The 23,252-nt window shown below is 44.2% G+C and overlaps 1 long non-coding RNA gene across 1 annotated transcript in view; it reads left to right on the forward strand.

Moving 5' to 3' along the window:
* Positions 1–22,880, forward strand: part of LOC138725755 (uncharacterized) — a 35,042-nt gene extending 12,162 nt beyond the window's left edge. The window contains exon 3 of the long non-coding RNA XR_011338304.1: positions 21,111–22,880. This is a non-coding gene — a long non-coding RNA (uncharacterized lncRNA). The remainder of the gene's footprint in view (positions 1–21,110) is intronic.
* The last annotated feature ends 372 nt before the right edge of the window (positions 22,881–23,252 follow it).

Raw genomic sequence — 23,252 nt, forward strand, 5'->3', positions numbered from 1 at the left:
GCATGGACTTGTTAGTGTGAAGTTCTGATCTGAAGAAAAAGTTCAAAGCAGGTTATTACTTATTGACGGAAATATATTTTCACTATTTCTCTGTCTTGCTCAGTCTGCTAGAACCAATCCATTTGTGAGGGAATAATTTGTCTGCTTAAAAAAAGTTAATTTGCTAGAAGAAACGCTGGCCGACTAACAAATAGTAAGGGATCTGAAGACCAACTTCCTCTGGTCCTTCAGGAGAAGCCTTCAGGCTTTAAGGTTTTGGTCTAAAATGTATGTACAGACCTGGTCATAGCCATATCATAAGGTGTGAATCATCTCAAAATGATATGTCTTAAAAGGCAGGTACAAGTGAGTGTTGTACTCCCATTTAAATTAGCTGGACCACATTCATTCTTGAATAAAGTTAGTAAAGTTGTGTCAAAGAATGGTATAACAATGATGTGAAATAACCAGAGGTTAAATTTTCCATTCTCAGACTCTGTAACAGACGCACTGCTGCATAAGCTATATTATAAAACAGAAAGAAGAGTCACAGCTTTATGCGCCAGCAAGACTTTGGAAAAGGGACAGCTAATTGCTGGTCTTCATGTAGAGATTTTTACTTCTGAGCTGCTTGTGTTGTTCAGATACATGTGCCTATACTGCTTACATTTGCTAACAGGTATTGATTAATAAATTACCGTATTATATGTGTAACCATCCTTTAAAAGACCAGATTTTCAAAGTGCTGGGCAGAGAACACCACTAATGCGCTTAATTGCAGCTGGTGGTGGCAACTTCTGGATGCTGAGCACCAGGAAAATTTCACCTGTCATTTGGGAAATTGATTGAAAGTTGGGTTTTTCCCCCAAGCCTGACATGATCCACAGTCAGTGGTGTGGAGTAGGGGAAACCAGTCCAAAACTGCTGAATCCTAGGCTTTTTCTCTGAACTGGACTTTTTACAAGGTCATCTAGTGATAGGGTGAGGGGGAATGGCTTTAAAATGAACCGTCGGAAGATTGAGATTACATATTAGGAAGAAATTCTTCGTGATGAGGGTGATGAGGCACTGGCAGAGGTTGCCCAGGGAAGTTGTGGATGCTCCATCCCTATAGGTGTTCAAGGCCAGGTTGGATGGGGATTAGAGCAACCTGATCCAGTGGAAGGTGTCCCTGCCTGTGACAGGGGGGTTGGAACTGGATGATCTTTAAGGTCCCTTCCAACCCAAACCATCCTATGATTCTATGATTCAAATTGCTTTTAAAACATGACAATGTGAATTCGAACACTGTCTGCAAATTTGACCTGTATTTATGTCTGCATGTTTGGAAGAGTCCCATTAAAATGATTTCTATTTTGTTTTCAGTAAGCCTCCAGTTTATTATTCTGAGAAAATTTGATGCATCTGCAGTGTGCACGATCTGGCTTTCTGCTATGCAGATGCACAGCCTCACATATCTCGTCAAATCAGTGTAGCAACCGCTTTTACAAACGCTGTGACAATGTACACCCTCCTATCTGAGAATCAGATCAGACTAAAATTGGGACTCGGTCCAAAAAATAAAATACTGCAATCAGTCAGCTTACTGTGTCAGCAGTTAGATTCCTTTCTCTTAGATACACTGCAGGGAAAGGAAGTGGAAAATACACGCTAGCATCCAGGAACAGATTCCTGAGTCATGGAGGGTGGCTGTGATGGGCATTGTTAAATGGAGTTGCATAGAAGTTCCTATTTTTGCAGACAGCATATGGGCTAATGGGTGTTAAAGGCGATGTTCTAAGTAAGGAAGCCACTACGTGACACTACAGATGCCACGTGACTTCCCTGTTTACACTCAGCCCAGCTGTAAATGTATATGAAATAGCAGCGGTAGAATGACCTGCTAGTGTCACAACATCCTCGGGCTGTGATCCTTGGCCTTTAGAGCTGCCTCGTGGTACCAGCGGGGATTTGCAGAGGTCAGTCTCTCGGAATACTGTACTTTAAGTAAGTGCTGTTGCGTTCAAACTGGATTGACCTCTTGCTTAATGCCATGTGTTTCCTTCCCTTCCGCCTGCCCTGCTGCTATTCTCGGCGGCTGGCTGGCTCCTTTCCTCTGGCCGGCGGGCATCTGCTCCTCAGGCACGCGGCCGGTGGGCTTCTTGCTGCTGCACCCGCTGCTTTATGGCTTGCCCATCCCCTCCTGCATGCTTGCCACTCAACCTTCTCATTCCCAGTTGCCTTACCCTTCTCGCCCTGAAATTTGATTGATATCAAGAAAATTGTTCACCTGTGCTACTGGGAGAGGAGGACCCGTGTGCCCATGTAGTGCTTCTCAGGTCACTGTAGGCAGCACTGAAGTGCACAGAGGTTACTGCATGGCAGCAGGGTCACTTTGGGGTTATAACAGTAAATCTTTTAAAAGTAATCACACTTTAGAAATGATTTAAGCACTCAAGAGTTTGGGTGAAAGCCAATTGACAAGGTTTAATCTGTACCCTGAAGCTCTGCTGGTAAATCTGATCCGACAGTTCTGCCTGCATGTGGGTGCGGACGCTGATATCAAAGTATCTTTCCTGATAAAGAGCAGTGAGTTCTTCAATATTAGTCTACAATAAAGATAAAAACATTTTAAAGGGTTTTTATTATTTTTATTACACTGTGGATGTGTAGCAGAGTACATGGGTGGGATGTGGCTCTGATACAAAGACCAGCCAGCATAATCTGTGCGCATGTTCATGTCTGCAAGAGCACAAGGATAGGATGCAGTTGCCTCTACACTGGTTTCTGGTGCCTTTGAGACAGCCTTGGTTTTCTGGGACATACCCATAGGGCTGGCAGCTACAGCACGGGATTTCTGCGAGTTTTATGTGGGCCAGGCAGGATGCTGCACCTCACCTAAAATGACAGGAGGCATAGGAGCTATATTCAGGGAGCTGAATCGTCGCAAAAGCATCCAAGCGCCTGTTGTAGTTGCTGGAGGTGCAATTTATCCCTCAAGGCTACAGAGCAGTTGTGCTCCCCCAGCAGCACACATTTGGTTTGGGTTGGCTGAACTGCTGTCCGCATGCTGCGGGATCTTGGGTAATTAGACAACGGTTGTCTTTTCCTCTGACATAGAAGGTGAAACAAATATGAATAATAAATCATTTAAAATACAAACCAGTTCATATTCGTGCAGTGAACATCTCAGAATGCAAGAGTAAATTGGGATGCATAGGAACTTAATATTTTTATGCAGCCAGGACCCTATGCAGGAGAAAATCATTAGACCTAAAGTCTAGTAACTTTTTATGAGTGTGATTACAGCTTACTGCTTACTCTTCCCATATAAGTTTCAGTGTCATGAGCACATTTATTTACTCCTTAAGCATTTTTTTTCAATTAGGATATTTGGTTATATTTTGTTATGGCAGATTAGTAAATAGGAAGTTATTCTTTTAGGTAAGTAGAGGACAGTTTATATTGTGAGCCAAAATACTACAGCACATAAAAAAAACGGGTTTCCGTCCTTGATTTCCCGTTTCCTTCTGTCTTCTATCATATCTTGGTTTAAAAATAATCAACAAGCCCATTGAGATGCTTTTGATTAGGTTTCCACAGAGATAATAAAAGTATAGTGCCCCTTTGTGAAAGAAGTCTTTAATTAATGTTAGTTGTACTTGCTGTCTTCGTTTCTGAAGGGAAACAGGGGTGACCTCATCCTGAAAGTTGTCAGTCTGGTGCTACTGTCATTCCCCGCCTTGAAAAGAGGTTGGTTTTTTTTTTGTTCCTTGTTGCTTTTTTAAATGAGGACCTATCAGCTAGCCTGGTGGGCCCTCAGTTTTGGAAACACCATCCAAACTCTGTTTCAGTAGCATGCTTGTTTCTGGACTGTTAAGCTGCAGAGCTGAGTTACATGTTGGGAGCAGGGAGCGCTGGAGTCTCAGTCCTGATGTCTGTCTGCTTCAGTGACGTCTCTGATGGCCACCGGTACCAAAGGCTTTGGGGAGAGGAGAGGGAGTCCTTGCAGAGGACTATTACCAAAGACTTGAGGGCTTATTCCTACTTTTACCATACTAACTGGCCTAATAATCTTGGATGTTTTCATTATCTATTCAAAGACTTGATTCCTCAACCCTTTGCAGGTTGTGGCTTTGGCATATTCTCATGAGGTCCACACTTCATCCGTGCTTTGCATTTGAACAGAGATTTTCTCACCCTTTGGACTCAGTGGTGGCTTCGTGTGTCTGTGCAGCTGCCAGTGCATTGGGACCAACCAGTATTCAGTTGTGACCATAATGGAAATGACTAAATGTTTATAATTTCAGTTCATTGAACGTCTCCATGTGTCAGGAGAAGGAAGAATAGCAGTACTTTCCTGTCTGTCTTCACTATTCTGTATTCTTAAGCTGTTACCTTGTTTCCTCTTAAATGAACCACCTCTAAAATCAGCTTTACAATTCCATTTCATTCCATCCAGTGCCATCTGCCACGGTGTCTGCTGTATACTGCAGTCCTGACAAAAGTCTCCATTTCTCATTGGTATCTCCACACTTTCATAAGGACGATGCGACAAGCTAAGCTGGCAAGTTGTTCCCACCTTCGTTGCCAATTATAGGACAATGTAAAAAGACAAATTCTGACAACCTGTGTTCTTAGAGGTGTTTGAATACCCATCTCTCGTTAGCAGTGAGGCTCTTGAACACCCCTGAGGCTCTGGGATGAGGTCTCTGCTCAACTTTCACTCAAGCAGTCTCTCACTGACTTTAATCACTCTACATTTTGTCTGTCCCAATTGTGTATTTAGAGCTGCTGTTTCTTCCTTTGTGTTAAAACCATTGACTTGGAGAAGGACAGAGAGCAGGGTGCCATCAGTTCACTCTACAATGGAATTCAGCTGCTTTGTTTTCTAGCCCTGGCCTGGAGAAACCTGTGAGGTCAATGAGCTTGGTACGTTTAGTGATTCATCTCCTCACCACTTTGCCAAATGCATTGGGAACCATGGTCTGGAGCTCCCAGTTCGTCTCATTCCTTTGCTTTCTGCTGCTCATTAAAAGACAGAATTCACATCTCAGTGATGTGAAATGTTAGGGCAATCTGAAATGGTTTTCATTCTGCGGCTTCCCAGATTTTCTGTAGGCAAAAGGAGCGGAAGTTTTCCTGAAGTAAGCCACATTTTTCTGTGAAAACGCTGAACAGTGAACTCAGGTCACCTTACACTGACTTCATCCAGTCCTTCCTTTGCTGTCTGTACCGTGGGGATTACAAGAGCACCCTCTGAAGGATTGTTCTGAAAACTGTGGTAGTTTGTTAGCATTTCTGCAGTCTTAGCAAAATAGCATCATAGAATCACAAAATCTTTAGGGTTGGAAAAGACCTCTAAGGTATCCAGTCCAACTGAGCCCAACACCACCGTGCCTACTAAACCATGTCCTCAGATGCCACTTCTACACATTTTTTGAACTTCTCCAGGGATGGTGATTCCACCTGTTCCCTGGGCAACGTTTTCCAATGCTTCACCACTCTTTCAGTAAAGAATTTTTTCCTAATCTCCTATCTAAACCTCCGCTGGCACAACTTGAGGACTTTTCATCTTATCCTGTTGCTTCTTATTTGGGAGAACACCTGCCTTGCTCCAGCCTCCTTCCTGGGAAGTGTAGAGAGCAATAAGTTCTCCCCTCAGCCTCCTCTTCTCCAGGCTAAATAACCCCAGTTCTCTTAGCTGCTTCCATAAGACTTGTTCTCCAGACCCTTCCCCAGTTCTTTTGCCCTTCTCTGGACACGCTCCAACATCTCAGTGTCTTTCTTGTAGTAAGGGGCTCAAAACTGAACACAGTATTTGAGATGCAGCCTCACCAGTGCTGAATACAGGGGCACAATTACTTCCCTACTGCTGATACCATTTCTGTTAAATACAAATATTGTCAAACCTGTTCGCCTCCCAGGGCTGAGTTTGGTATTTTGTTCTGCTTTGTTGCTGGGGTTTTTTTCCCCTCTATTTTTAAAAATATGGCACAGTTTTGCCCATTAGGATGAATTTCTTCACTATGAGGGTGGTGAGGCACTGGCACATGTTGCCCAGAGAAGTGGTGGCTGCCCCATCCCTGGAGGTGTTCAAGGCCAGGTTGGATGGGACCTTGGGCAGCCTGATCTAGTGGGAGTTGCCCCTGCCCATGGCAGGGGGGCTGGAACTAGATGATCTTTAAGGTCCCTTCTAACCCAAACTGTTCTATAATTCTTTGATTCTCATCTTTACTGTGTGTGTTCTCTGAGTTATCCTAGAAGATGCTATGCATGCTGGTGGTGGGTAGAAAAAGACACTGATAGGAGTTAGTTTCTGCAGTCATGGATACTACGCTGGGCAGGAAGGTGTGTCTGTATCAGCACTACATACAAGCTGCTTCTTCCTGAGCAGAAATGCCAGAGACTGAGCCTTGCCTTTCATTCTCACAAACTACTGTAGTAATTGTGGCCTTTCAACGTATTCCTTGAATCCTCAGACTCTATGTTGTGTAGTTTGACTCTTGGATTTCAAAATGGGATAAAGAACCTGTTCCGTATCAACATCAAAGGTACCGCAGAAACACTACTACCTGCCTGTCTTTCAGAGTGGTACGGAGTGGTGTCTTCACCAAAGCCTGCCCGGCAGCGAACCTAAAGCAAAGCTGCGTTCCCGAGTTCGGGCTGAATGCCTTGTTTCCCTACGACGGATCATTTTGCAAGCACAGGAGGAGCAGCAAGAGTGGCGGCGGCTGCACCAGATGCCAAGCCCTGCCGTGGGAGAGCAGGGTTTGTTGTCATCTTTCCCATCTTTACGGCTTTCCGCACTGCACCACCCTGCTTTTCAGCCGTGGGCACGGAGAACGTTCGGCATAAAGACAAGAGGACATACCAAGTACTTCCAGGCAGCAGAAGCAAATGTAGCGTAGCTCCTTCTCTTGTGCCAGGCGAGTTTTTGCTGATGGACTTCGGAAGCATTAATTTCACGTGGGCACAAATAGCTCTTGATATAAAAAAATAAATCAGCTTGAAGCTACCCTGGGGCAAAAAAAAAGTGACTGCGAGAAAACCAGAGGATTGAGCAACATGTTGTTTTCTTTAAGGACGCTGACTATAAATGACGTCACTTAGATAGTTCAGATGTTTGTGAGCACTACAGGGCTTGGAAAGGGAAAGCAAATCGGAAAAACACTGGGAAGCTGAACAATTTGTTTTGTTTTATGGCTGCCGGGTAGTTTAATGAGGGAGCTATTACTCATGCACTGTCACTGCACATCTAGAAAATTCCTCTGGGTTTAAAAGCTGGCAGGGAAAAGTAATTTCCTAAAAACCACTGAATTAATGAGATAAAGCCCATTGCTCAGGAATCCCTAACAGGAAGGGTCAGAGGCGGAGCTGTGCACAACTCACAGTGTGTTGGAAGTCTTCTCTGCAGGGTGTTTAAATGTGTAGATAGTGCTGGTGGGGATTCCAAAAAGTGATGCAGCAGACGTGCTCGGCTTCCCTCTTTTAGGATGCAGTGCTTGATGGGAATGGTTGGACTCGATGATCCGGTGGGTCTCTTCCAACCTGGTTATTCTGTGATTCTGTGCTGTGGATTTGGGGAAGAAAAGGTTGGTCTGGGGTATTGTAGCCAGTATTTCCCCCCCATTTCCTTGGGATTGGTTAGCCTGGAGAAAAGGAGGTTGAGGGAAGACCTTATCACTGTCTACAACTCCCTGAAAGGAGGTTGTAGCGAGGTGGGTGTTGGATCTCTTCTGCCAAGAGGCAGGCAATAGGACAAGAGAGAATGGCCTCAAGTTGCACCAGGGTAGGCTTGGATTAGGCATTAGGAAAATGAAAGGGTTATCAGGCAGTGGCAGAAGCTGCCCATGGAGGTGGTTGAGTCCCCATCCCTGGAGTTGTTGAAAAGATGGGGAGATGAGGTGCTCAGGGATACGGTTTAGTGGTGGACATGTACAGCTGGACTCAGTGATCTCAAAGGTTTTCTCCAAACTAGTGATTATATGATTCTGTGATCTGAAAGTATCTGGGACTGGGATACCGGACCCCTCCTAAGGAGAGCGGGATTTAAGGAAAGGTTTTGGTGCTCAGGGACGGTGGTACAAGGCAATATAGTACTGATACCCGAAATGAGGGAGATATACTTACAAAGAAGAAAAGGAAGTATTTTTTTGTAGTTACGCAGCTTTAAATGAATTTTCAGTTTCATAATCCGTATTCCCATGTCTGTTGAACTCTCTGACTTCCTGCTTTGTGTGATTGCGTTATTTTATAGGTCCATACAGTGCAGTTTGCATATTTACTGCAGTTATTTTAGGTACTTAACCTACACTGTTGCATCCATACAGAAAACACATTCTCCTCTTAACTGGAAACCTAGTAGACCATTTATAGTCCTTCAAAGCAGGATGAGTGCTGTTTCAGTTTGATGTCTTGGAGTGCTCTGTAATCAAACTACTGTTCCTGTCTGGAAATGCAGGAGAATATATTCCTCATCAACCCTCAGGCACAATTACTCCCTCATAACATAAGTAACTGTAATTTCTTTTGCAAGAAAATGCAGATTGTGCAGGGGCTGTTAGGAGGGAAATCCGTAAGGAGGCTGTAAAGTGTGATGTAATGGTTAGTAATAGAAATAACATGGCACTGTAACAGTTCTGCTACAGTTTGTCTTAAATTACAGTACCTCAAACATAACCATAGTCATTCCTTGGTTTATTTCAGTGCTGAACTGAAGTCTGAATCAACTTTGTCTTCTGTGTTACTATCCTTGTAAGCACTTCCACAATTCTTTCAATTATTCTTTTATTTTCCCCCGTACACAAAATCTAGTCAGAATATTGCCAATTTTCCATGGCATTACAGCAGTAGCACAGGAAATGTTATTTATTTCAAGCTTCAGGACAAAGAGATGCTCAGTTGTGTCCCCTTGTCCATGCAACATCCACATTCTTCTGAAATGTCCCCTACCGAGCTGGTTTTGAATTTTTTTTTTAAAAGCGTATAGATGCCCATCTTATGTGTCAGTGCTGGACTTCTGCCCTTGGGTGTGGAATTCACTGCTTGAGCCAGAATTAGGAAATACTTCCTACATCTGCTGTAAAAAAAGGGTTGGATCGCAGAGTAGGGCTTCACCAGATTCATAGAATCACAGAATGGTTTGGGTGGAAGGGCACCTTAAGGCCCATCCAGTTCCAACCTCCCTGCCATGGGCAGGGACACCTCCTGCTGCATCAGGTTTCTCAAAGCCTCATCCAGCCTGGCTTTGATAGGAGTGGTTGGACTCAATGATCCGGTGGGTCTCTTCCAACCTGGTTATTCTATGATACTATGATTCTATCTCCAGGGTTGTGGCATCTGTGAATTCTCTGGACAAACTGTACCAGTGCCTCTCCACCCTCCAGTAATAAATTTCTTCTAAATATCTAATTCAAATCTCCTTTCTTTCAACTTAAAACTGTTATCCCTTGTCATATCCCTGCACTCCCTGATAAAGAGCCCCTCCCCAGCTTTCTTGTAGGCTCACTTTAAGTACTAGAAAACTACTCTTAAGGTCTTCCTGGAGCCTTCTCTTCTCTAGACTGAACCAGCCCAGCTCTCTCAGCCTGTCCTCGTGTGTCCTTCAGCCCTTGGGTCATCTTTATGGTCTCCTCTGCTCTCGTTCGAACGGATCCATGCTGAGGATGCCAGAATTGAATGCCGGACTCTGAATGAGGTCTCATGAGCGCAGAATGGAGAGGCAGAATCCCCTCCCTCAGCTTACTGGTCACACTTATGATGTAGCCCAGGATAGGGTTGGCTTTTTTGGCTGCAAGCGAACATTGCTGGCTCACATTGATTTTCTCATTCACCTGCACCCCTAAGTCCTTCTCCTTAGGGCTACTCTCAATCCATTCTCTGCCCAGCCTGGGCCATCTTCGATTGTGAAAAGGAGGTGATACCAAGCTCTAATATGGCACATGTTGATGCTCAAGCAGCTGTTGAGTCGAGAGTTCCATCTCTGCGGACTCCAGGCACCTAAATTCTGCCTTTAGACAGAATTTAGACAGTACAAAGATAGGCCCCATGACTGATTCCTGCAGCCTCCCAGTCTCGTGTAACGGGACGATCACTGAGCATCCATCTGCAGAGGCAGCAGTGTTCTGCTCCCCAATGCTGTGTCACCCGTTGAGTAGAAAGCCTGGGCTGCCCAGAGCTGCGGTCGTGTGTGTTCTGCATTGATGCAAGAAAAAATTTCTTTGGCTTTCTATTGATAGAAACCTAACTTAATCGTCCTGTTAATGAATGTTTTAATAGCAGTCTGTTAACATTATCACAGTTCAGCTGGTTTCCCTTCTTGGCTAAGCGTGTCCTTTGCTGGTTTCTCTCTTTGCCAAAAGGAAGCTGCTAAAAGCGCTGCTGAGGATGGGATTGTGTTCGGCAGGGTCTGCTCCCCGCTTCGCGCTGGAGCCTGTGCAGTTGTGCCCATGCTATCTGGCACCACCATCCCAGACCCGCTCCGAGCTCTTCTCCTGGCTCCTGCTTTAGCTTTGGACTAGGGTGTGTAGGTGTGTGGACATACTGCCTTCAAATCACTGTCAGGCTTCGCAAATATTTAAAGATCCTCCTCTCCTTTATTTCTTAACCCTTATTTTGTCCAGACCTTTGCATCTAGTATTCCAGAGCCTTTACTCTGTTATCACAGGAACATGGAATGGTTTGGGTTGGAAAGGACCTTAAAGATCGTCCAGTTTCAACGCCCCTGCCATGAGCGGGGACACCATCCGAGTCATCACTTGGACAATTTCATGCTTCTAGCCTTCACAGTTGGTACAATAGAGAGTTGTGGGGATAATCTCAAGTTAATTTCCGTGGCCAGAATTAAAACCACAAAGAAATCCAAAGTGGCTCTGTGAGAAAGGAATCTCTTGATGAAACTATTTGCAGGGGACCAAAAGAGGGAGTACAAAATGAAAATCCCATCCAGCTGCAGGGAAATGGCTGCAGGGACACCATCACGGGTTGGTGTGTGTCCTCCCAGACCTGTTCTAACTACAGAACTGTTAATGCAGAATGGTCGGCAGCGCTGAACAGGGGACAGACCTTGCTGGCAGGTGTTTACTGCTCTTCATGCCGTGCGTTATCTCAGTAAGTGTTGCATTTCTCTCTGTTAAGAGTTTTGTTTTCTGCCTTCAAGTTTGCCATTTCTCATTGGGTCTAATAAATTAAATTGCATTTGTAAAATACTACAAAGTGACATTGGGATGTGTCTGTTAACAGAGTAGAATAAATTAATTACATGCCATGAACTCACTGAACTCATTTCCTAATTGATGAATTAATTTAATCATGCCTGTTACAGATAGGACCAAAGTGCTGGCAGAGTAAAGAGCTAACTCTCTTCACTAAATGATTAGGGATTCTTTGGTTTTCGTGTTCCTTAGTCTAGTAATGGTAACTTTTTTAGAAGTAGAAGGTTGCACTAGTCACTGGTAATTTGGGGTTCTCCTCTGTGATTCCATCGTACTCCACTTCCAGGTGGGCATGTGCCTCTTGAATTCATTTGAAACTTGGATGTTTCTAGTTGCTTCTTTATAGCCAAATACTAGCACTAGTTCTTTTTTCACTGCTCAAATGTTCTGCACCATAGAATCATGGTGTGGTTTGGGTTGGAAGGGACGTCAAAGATCATCCAGTTCCAACACCGTGACATGGGCAGGGACACCTCCCACTACTGGATCAGGTTGCTCAAAGCCTCATCCAACCTGGCTGTGAACATGTCCGGGGATGGGGCATCTGTGACTTCTCTGGGCAACCTGTGCCAGTGCCTCCCCACCCTTACAGTAAAACATTTCTTCCTAATACCTAATCTAAATCTCCCCTCCTTCAGTTTAAAACCATCCCTCCTTGTCTTACGCCTGCATTCCAAATAAAGAGCCCATCCCCAGCTTTCCTAGAGGTCCCGTTGAAGTCCTGGAAGGCTGCTCTAAGGTCTCTCCGCAGTCTTCTCTTCTTTAGGCTGAACAGCCCCAGCCATCAGTCCTGTTGTCTAGTTCGAGATTTCTGTCCTGATTGGATATCCAGCATTCTGAGAGTGGTTTTTTTTTATCTTTCTTATTTACATTCTTAATATACACAGTGACATCCTTCCTCTCTGTGCAGATTTCTGCATCTTTTCTCTTCCAGATTTCCTCTGCAGCCATATATTTGATTGCTGTCTCTGTGCAGTCAAGTTCCAGATCTGCACCTCAGTGCATCATTTTATTTGTCTCCTTGGATGTTTGCACACGTGAATTGATAGCAGTCAGCTGTAGCTCACTACACCTTGAACAGAAAGGAGGTTTCTCCCATGCCAGCCCTCTGTAAATGCCACCTTTTTATTTCAACCTGTATTTTAAACCTATAGCTTCCTGTGATGCCTGGAGTGGACAGGCCATCAGGCTGTTAATCTGCCTTTATTTCAGGTTTTATTGTCTCATTATTCCTTGCGCTGCTTCTGTTTTTTATGTCTCTCCACTCTTCCTTGCTTCAGGCAGTAAACTAGAAAGCAAACTGCTTTTATTCGGTTTTATATGAAGCTCCTAGTTTGATGTGTCTTGTTCCGTGGCAGGGACTCTGCCGTGCTGCAATAGGTTTACGGTGCCTCCCTTGGAAACTACTAAGAAGGTAAATACCTATATGGCTTCAAAATCTACACAAACTGAGTTTCTCGGGCCCCAGAGAAAATCAGACTAGAAGTAAAACTTCACCCTGCCTTCTTTAATGCCGAAATTATGTGATGCCAACCTTGGTTATAGCTTCAAAAGGTGGAGCCAGTTATAGGGAGAAGGCTCTTAAGATGGTAGAACAATAGGATGGTTTGGATTGAAAGGGACCTGAAAGATCATCCAGTTCCAACCCGCTGCCATGGGCAGGGACACCTCCCACCGGATCAGGCTGCTCAAGGTCCCATCCAACTTGGCCTGGAAAACTTCTAGGGAGATCACAAGTTGCAGAAAAATGGATATAGTTCTGTTACATTTTTCTGATAGATAGGGACGTATTTTTCTAATGCAACTGAAGTTGTTCAACAACTGTAGTAGATGAAATCAAAAACTAATTAATTTGATAATTTTCACAGAGTACGCCAGCATCAGTGTTCATTATTGAATTACGCTTTCTGGTTTATCCTGATCATGTGCTTCGCCCTGTAACAGCAGTCAGATGCACAAACTGAGTAGTAAAAGGGGTTTAGGCAATAGGTAAATATTCAAAGTCGTTCATGGTCAGGTGGATGGAATCAGTTGACCTAGAGGAGTCATGGCTGCCCCATCCCTGGAGGTGTTCGAGGCCAGGTTGGATGAGGCTATAAGCAACCTGATCCAGAAGGTGTCCCTGCCCATGGCAGTGGGGTTGGAACTGGATGATCTTTGACATCCCTTCCAACCTAAACCATTCTATGTTTCTGTGAATTACAGCACTGCCAGGTGCTTGCTGGTTGGTCCAGATGATCCTTGCTCAGCCTGCATTGAAGATCCCTTTGATCTCCGAGCTCTTCCAGACTCTAGTGTAACTTGCAGCCTATTGATCAGTCCCTAAAATCTTTAGGTCAATCTGTCTTATCTCTCATCTTCAAAGCCAGAAGAAACAAGCTCTTTAGGCAGGTGGCATAGCCCGAAAACAGATAGAAGTGGAGGGGAATGTGTAACTGCCAGGGTGTTGGGTTTCTTCTGACAGATGAGGAGATGGGCAGTTCCTGGAGGGTGTGCAGGGCTTGTGGCTCCAGGACTCTGAGCCCGGCAGCAGCCCGAGGGAGCTGCTCCTGCTGTGGCCTCCTAAGCAACCCTGGCAAGTGCTCATCAGCTGTGCTCTTCTAACACTCTTTAATTCTGTAACACAAGAGGATCCAAAGTGGGACCAGTCTGGTAAAATATACTGTAGTCATTTGACCTTTTCCTGCCTTTATAAGGGGAAGCTAAATTGGAAATGCAAACATGCATCTAAATAAACCATTTTCTACATTCCAGATCTCATGAGAGCACCTTGCATACGCCAAAGGAAGAACATTGAGGGCAAATCTATTTATAAACACATGCAAACTGAAAGATAAATAATTTCTGTGTCCGGTGAATTGTTGGAATATGCTCTCTGCATTGGTTACATTTCCTGCTGTGAAATATGTGGTGTAAATATCTCTGGCATGTGTTACATTTGTTGCTGTGCGGCACCTCTGTGTAGGAAGTGGTTATCTATAAGAATTTGGTCTCTGATTCTTTGCTCCTTCAGCGTAACAAAGAAGGGTTCAGAGGTGCTTTGTTGTGCTCTGAAAATGTTTCTGGCTTGGGGTTTGAGTTTTTTTGCAGTGTCATATGTGATGGGAGGAGTAAAGAATATTTGTCTTCAGCTGAAAGATCCTCTGCAGTCTATTTGTCAGGCATGGGAATTCAGTTGGGATTAAAACAATCACACTTGAAGTGATCTGATTGAATTTCCTATCCCTCTTAATTACTGTCTTTTTTGCCATGTGATAATTTTAATTTCCCTTCCTTTTCAGTACTCGTGGAGTCTTTCAGAGCAGCCAGAATTTGAGTTCGTATGATACCAGAAAAAAAATGCAGATGATTAAACGTTTTCACGTGTGGTTATTGTTATTTTTAAAAGATACGTAAGTGTAGTTGTTTCTAGGTCACCTCTCATCCTTTGACAGACAAACCAGAACGATCATTGATGCAGCCGTATCCTGGGCTGCATCAAAAGAAACGTGTCCAGCAGGTCTAGGGAGGTGATTCTCCCCCTCTACTCGGCTCTCATGAGACCCCAGCTGGAATATTGTGTCCAGTTCTGGAATCCTCAACATAAGAAGGAAATGGAACTGTTGGAAGGAGTCCAGGGGAGGCCCTGGAGATGATCACAGCACCTCTGCTATGAGGACAGGCTGAGAGAGTTGGGCTTGTTCAGCCTGGAGAAAAGAAGGCTCCAAGGAGATCTTATAGGACCTTCCAGTTCACAGAATCACAGAATCACAGAATAACCAGGTTGGAAGAGACCCACCGGATCATCGAGTCCAACCGTTCCCATCAAACACTAAACCATATCCCTCAGCACCTCATCCACCCGTGCCTTAAACACCTCCAGGGAAGGTGACTCAACCACCTCCCGGGGCAGCCTCTGCCAGTGCCCAATGACCCTTTCTGTAAAGAATTTTTTCCTAACGTCTAGCCTAAATCTCCCCTGGTGGAGCTTGAGGCCATTCCCTCTTGTCCTGTCCCCTGTCACTTGGGAGAAGAGCCCAGCTCCCTCCTCTCTACAACGTCCTTTCAGGTAGTTGTAGAGAGCAATGAGGTCACCCCTCAGCCTCCTCTTCTCCAGGCTAAACAACCCCAGCTCTCTCAGCCGCTCCTCATAAGGGGATGAAGGGGATACAGGAAAATACAGTTCATGAAGGGGATACAGGAAAGCTGAGGAGGGACTTTTTTCAAGGGCGTGGAGTGATAGGACATGGGGAAATGGCTTCAGATGGGAAGGCAGAAGATTCAGATTAGACATTAGGAAGAAATTCTTCACAATGAGGGTGGTGAGGAACTGGCACAGGTTGTCCAGGGAAGTCATAGGTGCCCCCTCCCTTGAGCAGCCTGGTCCCATGGGAGGTGTCCCTGCCCATGACAGGGGGGTGGAACTGGATGGGCTTTAGACCCAAACCATTCTATGAATGTAAACGAACCCAGTGCTGCTGTTAAGCAGAGGGGCAAAAAAGTTCTGAGTGGCTGGTTTTAAGAATTCACTTGTAGAGACAGAAGTAGATGCGATACGATGCATGGCACAAGAATATAAACAGTAGGTGTAGTTTCTGAGTGCTTCTTGACAGGGGCATTTCTGTTCAGCGCTGGGATTAGCGCTTCTATTGAAACTTATATAACCGTTGCGTTGCCAGGGTGGTTTCTAAAAATGATGCTCATCAATCCTTGGATTCCGAAAGTTTTAAGTCAGAAGAAATATTTTAAGCTGGAAATTTTTGGTGGTTTTTTTTTTGTTTGTTTTTTCCCCTAATGATCAGTAGGTTTTCTCCCAGATCCCAGGGAGATGTTTTTGGATATGTAAGACAGCAGTGAGAATGAAAAAGCTGTTCTATAATGTAAAGACATGGGCAAACAACATTGAGGTTTTGGTGTGAGTGACTGTTTTGTTAAAATACCTTAGAAAAGAACAGAGAATTACATTGTTCACTGTGGTTGTCCTGTATAATTTCTGAACTATAACATCTGCTGCTTGTATCCAACAAACTGTGATCCCCTTTGGGGGAAAAAAAAACCAAAACAAGAAACCTATATTCCTGCCTCGGTTGCCCCAAAGTTTGCTGTTTGACAGAAGAGCAGTCAGGTGCTATGGTGATGGGCATAGGGTGGGAACATGGACAGAAATAGCAAGAGGCTGAAGCCAGACTATTCCTGCATCTCTGTGGTTTCAGTAGCCTTTTCTGAATTTGATGATGACTGTTTTCGAGGAGTTAGCAGGTTATTTTGCCATTTTCTGCCTCGAATTCTCATGAATAACGCAAAATAATAGGCGAGAAAAAGTAAGATACTCAAAGATAATGGTTGTACAGGAGTGCTTGTAATTCCCTGCAGTGCAGCTTTTGCCCGTTGTTCTTGAATTTGGATGCACAGAAATCTCCCTCCTCCCATCCAAATTGAAATCAGTTCTCAGTAATGCATAATTCATATACTGAAGCCTTTGTCACAAAACCATCTTACTGTTTTTCCCCCAGCTTGATAAGCCTGCTTTTGTATTTTTAGAATTTGTTTCCTAATAATCTCCAAAGGCAGCCTGAAGAGGTTTTGAAACAGAGTTCAGTGTAAACGTGAGACGTGTACATCAGGGATACTGCCCCATGCAGTCGGTGATTCTCTGACACCTGCTATTTACAGATCCTTCCTCCACTAAGAATTGTGGCATGGGATCCCACCACTGCCGTGGAGTTGGCTTGTAGGTGGACTGCGCCCCAAGGTAGTCTGCCAGGAGGTTTGTGGAATGATTTGGTTTTTTATTGCAGGAAGTGTCTACACATATCACAGATTCATTAAGGTTGGAAAAGACCTCTAAGATGACGCAGTCCAACCATCAGTCCAACAGCATGGTGCCTACAAAACCACATCCTGAAGTGCCACATCCACATGTTTTTTTGAACAACTTCAGGGAAGGAGACACCACCACTTCCCTGGGCAGCATGTTCCAGTACTTCACCACTCTTTTAGTAAAGATATTTTTTTCTAATATCCAATCTAATACTCCTCTGGCTCTTGTCCTGTCGCTTCTAACTCGGGAGAAGAGACCAGCACTCACTTCTCCACAACCTCCTTTCAGGTAGTTGTAGAGAGCGATGAGATCTCCCCTCAGCCTCCCCTTCTCCAGGCTAAACCCCAGTTCCCTCGCCTGCTTCTGGCAAGACTTGTGCTCCAGACCCTTTACCAGCTTCATGCTGCTATATGAAATATAGACAGCAATTTCATCTGATGAATTTTGAAGCTGTAATTGAAAATGACTCCTTCCATAGGGAATATGATGCCTGTACACTAGCAATGGGGTTGGTGGTAAACCTCAATTACCTGTTTTGTCTGTAAAAGCGCTCACCTAAAGTCAGGTCATGAGGAGCCGTAACTTGAATAAAGCCTGTGGAAGAGAAGAATGGCTATGAAGTTGCATTTTCGTTTGTCTCTATCACAGAATCACAGAATCACAGAATAACCAGGTTGGAAGAGACCCACCGGATCATCGAGTCCAACCGTTCCCATCAAACACTAAACCATATCCCTCAGCACCTCATCCACCCGTGCCTTAAACACCTCCAGGGAAGGTGACTCAACCACCTCCCTGGGCAGCCTCTGCCAGTGCCCAATGACCCTTTCTGTAAAGAATTTTTTCCTAACATCTAGCCTAAATCTCCCCTGGCGGAGCTTGAGGCCATTCCCTCTTGTCCTGTCCCCTGTCACTTGGGAGAAGAGGCCAGCACCCTCCTCTCTACAACCTCAAGAACACCACAAAGAGGAGACTAATTCAAACTGCTTCTGGTATTTTTTTCTTCCAGTTTCTGAGGATAAACCTGTCAATAATGAATTGCCTCAGAAATAGATGGAGAAAATCGTTCATGGTGGAGGGTTTTTTTCTTGAGGTACAGCACATCTGTGTCTCTTCTTGGTATCAGCTGGTATTGTAATAACATTTCCTGTTTGGAGCTTTGAGAGGCTTCCAAAGTTAAGAAGATAAATCTATTGTGCATACATAACGGATAAATCGGATGTTTCACTAGTGGGAAATATTGGTTTCTATTTGAGGGCTGTTTGCTTGTTCCAGAGGAACATTCCCCGGATCGCTTACTTGGTAGCTCTTTTCAGTACAGCTGAACAAAGCACAGGAAGGAAAGTGAGTTTTGTGAAGTACTGTCATCAGCGTAGGAAATTTTGGCAGTAATGGTTTGTCAGGTCATTAATCTCCTCCCAAATGCTCTTTCTTCTTACCTGTATGTGTCAAGCTGCCGCAGACCTTCTGATCACATTAAATTCCAGCCGTGGAGGCTTTCATTGTTTCTTGCATGCTGCCAATTTTAAGATAACAAAATTGTTCAGTGAGAAGAGTTTAAGTGGAAAAATTCAAGCAGCAGGCCTATGGGGAAAGTTGGACCTTTTCTAAAAACGTTGTAAAACTTGAGTGAGAATCACAAAGTTTGGTGTATTGATTTTCTCCTGAAAGTTCAAGAACTGTGTTTCATTGCAGGCTGAAACTCATCTCCACTCCTCATGACCAGCTGAGCAAGGGAGATGGGATTTGATGCTATCCGAGGTGTAATTCCACAGTTCATGTCTTTTGCTAGTGCCAGCTTAATAAGTTTCTGCCTACTCCCAGCCATTCATTTCCAGCTCAGCAGCAATGCAGTGCCATTTCTTTCCTGACCATGGGGAAAACCAGATGACTGAAAATACCTCAAGAAACAGGTTTTTTTTTCTTGGAATTAGAATCACTTGAGTGTGCTTGCTTATAACATTGGCCCACAAGCAGCTGTATCGGTACAAGTGAAGGAGACATGAACTGCAGCAGTGAGTGCTGGAGGGTGTCCCGGTGTTAAGTGATCTTGCTTTCAATAAAAATCTGCTGTGGGACTGTATCCTGGACGAAGGGGTTTGACTGGCCACAATAATATTTATTGAACTGCCGCTTTTCGTTTTATTCTATTTCATTTTATTCTACTTCATGTTGTTCTATTTCATTTTATTTAGAAAGATTAACATCTTGTTTGGGCAGGTTTCTTTCTTGAGGAGATAAACCATCTCTGTGAGAAGTCAGTCAGCTTTGCGGACAGCCATGAATGTCAATAAAGTCTTGGCAAACGCAGTAGGTATTTATTCAGCCTTGCAAATTAAAAACATTTTTCCTGCTTGTTTAGTGATGGGAACAAAAAAAGACAAATTACATAGTGGATGAGCTCTCTTGATAGTTGGAATTCATTAAGCTGGTGGTGAAAACGCTGGGGGATTGATGGTGCAGAAAAATAAAAGATGAAGCAGCTATTCCCTGATAGCTGTGGTTTAAGCTTAAGTTGAAAACGACTGAAAAAAAATCCCATAAAGACGCCTGTAACTGACTTCACAGTCTCAATTTCTTTCTTGGTAGGCAGTTCTTCCTCACTGCAGTTTGTATTAATTAGCTTTTCAGCTGACAGACAATTTCTCAATGGTTCCTCGATCTTCATTGTGCCACAGGGTATCTGCGGCACCACATAAATGAGACACATGGCCAGGCGTTAAGTAGGAAGTTTACACTATCACGTCCCGTGCTGCAGCTGTTTGGTCAAGAGGGGCTTCCTGCAGAACTGTCTGTCATCCTGCTTTGGCCCCACATTTTATTAAAAAGAAAGGAATTAAAAAAGTGGCAAGAAGGTGAGCAGCTTGTCGTATATAACGTACTTGCCGGCTGTTGTCTGCGAATTACAGGCTGAGTTGATCTTTCAGCCTGTCATAGGTGGATCATAAAGCTGTTGTAAGTAAAGCTCTAACACAGTCCATTTACACAGCTCCTCTTATGGCAGAGCATGGAAAGGAAGCAGTAAGACTAACTTCTTATGAATTCCCTGTACAGGATCATTAGTCCAGTTGGAAGTGTTTCCAAGTTGCTCCTATTAGATGTTTTCTCTTGTTATCCCTGGATTTATGTGAGAAGGTGCCCACAGTTGTCATTTGCAGTCAGAGACAGGATCACTGTTCACATATTGTTCTAAATGCTTAACCACAGGAATTCATGACTGGAAGAGAGGGGTTACCTGATGGGTTTTGAATGCAGCTAAACCACCTGCAAGCTAAAGCAGCCGATTTATTCATCAGCAAATCAATGCCATGGTAAACTGTCATCTTGCAGTGGTTTAATCACAAGACAAAACTTTGCCTATGTAAGTAATCCCATTGATGCCAAGTGAAATCACGTGAGGTCTGAAGTGTTTAAGATGAAGGCTTAAGTCAGTGACTTGTCAATTCGATAGTTTTCTCTGGACTATTACAGAACAGTGCTAGTTGGATCTACAGTTACAAAAACATAACTAGAAACTCTTCCATCTAAATTTTTGTCTAAGTTTATGAATTCTGGGGTTTCAGTTTCCCAGGCTCTTGCTTTTTTTGCTGAGTTGATAATGTCTTCACTTTCATGTATCTCCTTTCTTTCCAGTTAAATGAGAAAACTGCTCTCAGCTTTTGTCATTGTTAAATGTAGGGGGGACAGAAGAGTCCAACAGCTGAAAATCTTTTAAAACTTACAGGACCTAATTAGAAGGAGGCATGTTGGAGAAGTACAATAGTTCTCTATCTGCAGTTCATTTGTTTTTCCAATTTAGAAATGACAGTTTACAGTCCTAATGCGAGAGTGTTTCTCATCATCTTTGTTCTAGAAACATGCAGAGTTATTACAAGTTTTGAAAGATGCTTTCTTCAAAAGTGCAAATGCTATTAAATGAAGGATTTGCTCTCTGGATAGTTGGATGGAAGTGCTGTGGTGTGTACCCGTTCTAGGGCTAATGGTAAAGACAGAGCCACACAACTGAACTCACCTTTAGATCCCGTGTACATCACTAATGTTAACTGCATGGGAAAAGATGCTACAGCACAATTTAGCCATGCCTTGTCCAGGGAAGATAAGGGTTGTGAAGTGTTGTTGCTTTTCTTTTTTCTCAGATGGACTTCCTCATGAAGATTTTCTTGGGAGAGGAGTGTGTTAGCGACGCTGTTGACAGACACCCTCGTGGGAACTGTCCACAGCAATTTGAGATTTCTCTCCTCTATCTTCAGTCATCTAGAAGTTAGATTTCTGGTCTAAGCTAGTTATTTGTGGTAAACAAAGAGAGGGATGTATCTCTGGAGGTAATTAAACCTTAGAAATAGGTGTAATTAATTAGTTAGGGTTTTGACATGGTTTCCTGCCCCCTGAAGAGAAGGAGCTTGAGATACTGGGTTGTCCTCAGGAGACTGCGGATGGGTTCATCTTGGGTGATAGTCGTAATCAACTAAAATGAGCTTTCAGAGGACTTCAGAGGCAGGTACAGTGTGCACCGGGTGTATTACACTGCCGGAGGGAACAAGTAAGATGCTTCACTCTTCTTGAATTACGCTACATCAAGGCAAAGTCTGAGGCTTTTGCATGCCTTGAGGAAATGGTTTGATCCTGCCCACACTTCAAAACTGCTTTATTTTAACTGTGCTAACGCCTTGGCCTTTCTTGCGCCTGCATGGAAGATTCCCAGACAGCTGTGGGCTCGGGCAGAGCCCAGGGAGAGGGGCGCGCGCACAGCTCAGTCCTGCTGCTGCTGCTGGCCAGGCTGCTTCCTGACTGCTCTGCTCCACACAGACACTTTCTGGACAGCAAAGCTGCGTAACGACTCCAGCGCTGATGTGGCCTGGCACAGATCTAGCTCTTCCAGTAACTGAAGCAACTGCCCGCTTCCAGAGGTCCAGCCGCCTCCGTTTGGTTGTTTCCCTCGACGCGATGATGTTTGACACCGCGTGGGGTGGATCGTCTCGTCGTGCCTCCCCTCTGCCCTTCGATCGAAACCAACTGTGCCCGTTGTGCCAGCGCTGCTGCCTGGGGTCCCTCACCGAAAGGCTCCGATGTCCCTATCGAGTACTTCCCAAAACGTGTAGCCTGTGCAAACACTCAGGCTTGCTTGATATTATTCTGCAGATGTGAATCTGATGTGTTTGTTCTGCCAGCCGAGATGAGGAGTTGCAGACAGGTTATAGAAAAACACATCTGTGTGAAGGGAATAAATTGTCTAAAACACACTTCAGTAGCAGACTTCCAGGAAACGGCTCTGTGTCAGACTTCTTAGAAGTATTGCTGGGATTGGATGGTAAGTGCCAGGTCTGAATAGTTTGTAATTAAAACAATCCTTAACGTTAAGATTTGGACACACAGCTTCTCTCCAGTGCTGCAAATACCACCTCGATGAGAGCCAGTGGGCAGGTTTTCAGACTATCTGCGTGACTTGTTGAATGAATATTCAATATTTAGGCATTAATATGTAGCTTCTGTCGCATGCTGATACTTCTGCTGCTGCTGTTAAAAATAAGATGTGTTAACATCTTGCAGGAGACCTTTCACACGTCGTTTTGCTGTCACTAGAGGGAGTTTGCAGCAGCTCTTCCCTTGCTGATTTGTTTGGTGGCAGCCCTGCTGTGGGCAGACCTCAGCAGACACAATGTGTTAATAGAAGACAGTAACGGAAGTAGGATGAAAGTCCTCATTTTGTGGTTAAACCCTTGTACATGTTGTCCAAGCCTGACTAACAAAATTCTTCAGCGTCACACTGCTGTAGGCCATTCTTTTTCTGTTGGTAGCACTATAATAGAAAACAGAAATGAACGTTTGGTGACTCAAACCAAAATCAAGGGTAAGAATAAGAAAAGAGACTTAACTATTTAATAGGAAAAATAAAGATGAAAAACCAACTTGGACAGATATTTTTCTGTGGCATTTCTAATTTATTGTTACAGGAACATCATCTCAGCTTGAAACAAGCTCCCTCAGGAAGCTGGTTTCATATGGTGGTTTAGATTTAACTGTTCATTGTCTAGCACCATTTGAAATCAGTGTTCTTGGAGGAAGAATGCCTGCCTGCATCAGTAGAGTGGATCCTTGGAAACCTTGGTGTAAAAGAAGAGGAGGTCAAGATCTTCCTTTCGTGCTTCTGCTGTTATAATTAGCTCCACCACCAAATGAAGCCCCTCAGTAAGCTGGGGCTGCAAAGTCCGTGGCCCCATATGGGAGAGCAGTGCAGCGTGTGATTCCAGAAGCAGAAGCTCTTTTGTAATACTGCAACA

This window comes from Phaenicophaeus curvirostris, chromosome 1 (genome assembly GCF_032191515.1).
Source record: "Phaenicophaeus curvirostris isolate KB17595 chromosome 1, BPBGC_Pcur_1.0, whole genome shotgun sequence".
Taxonomy (NCBI): domain Eukaryota; kingdom Metazoa; phylum Chordata; class Aves; order Cuculiformes; family Cuculidae; genus Phaenicophaeus; species Phaenicophaeus curvirostris.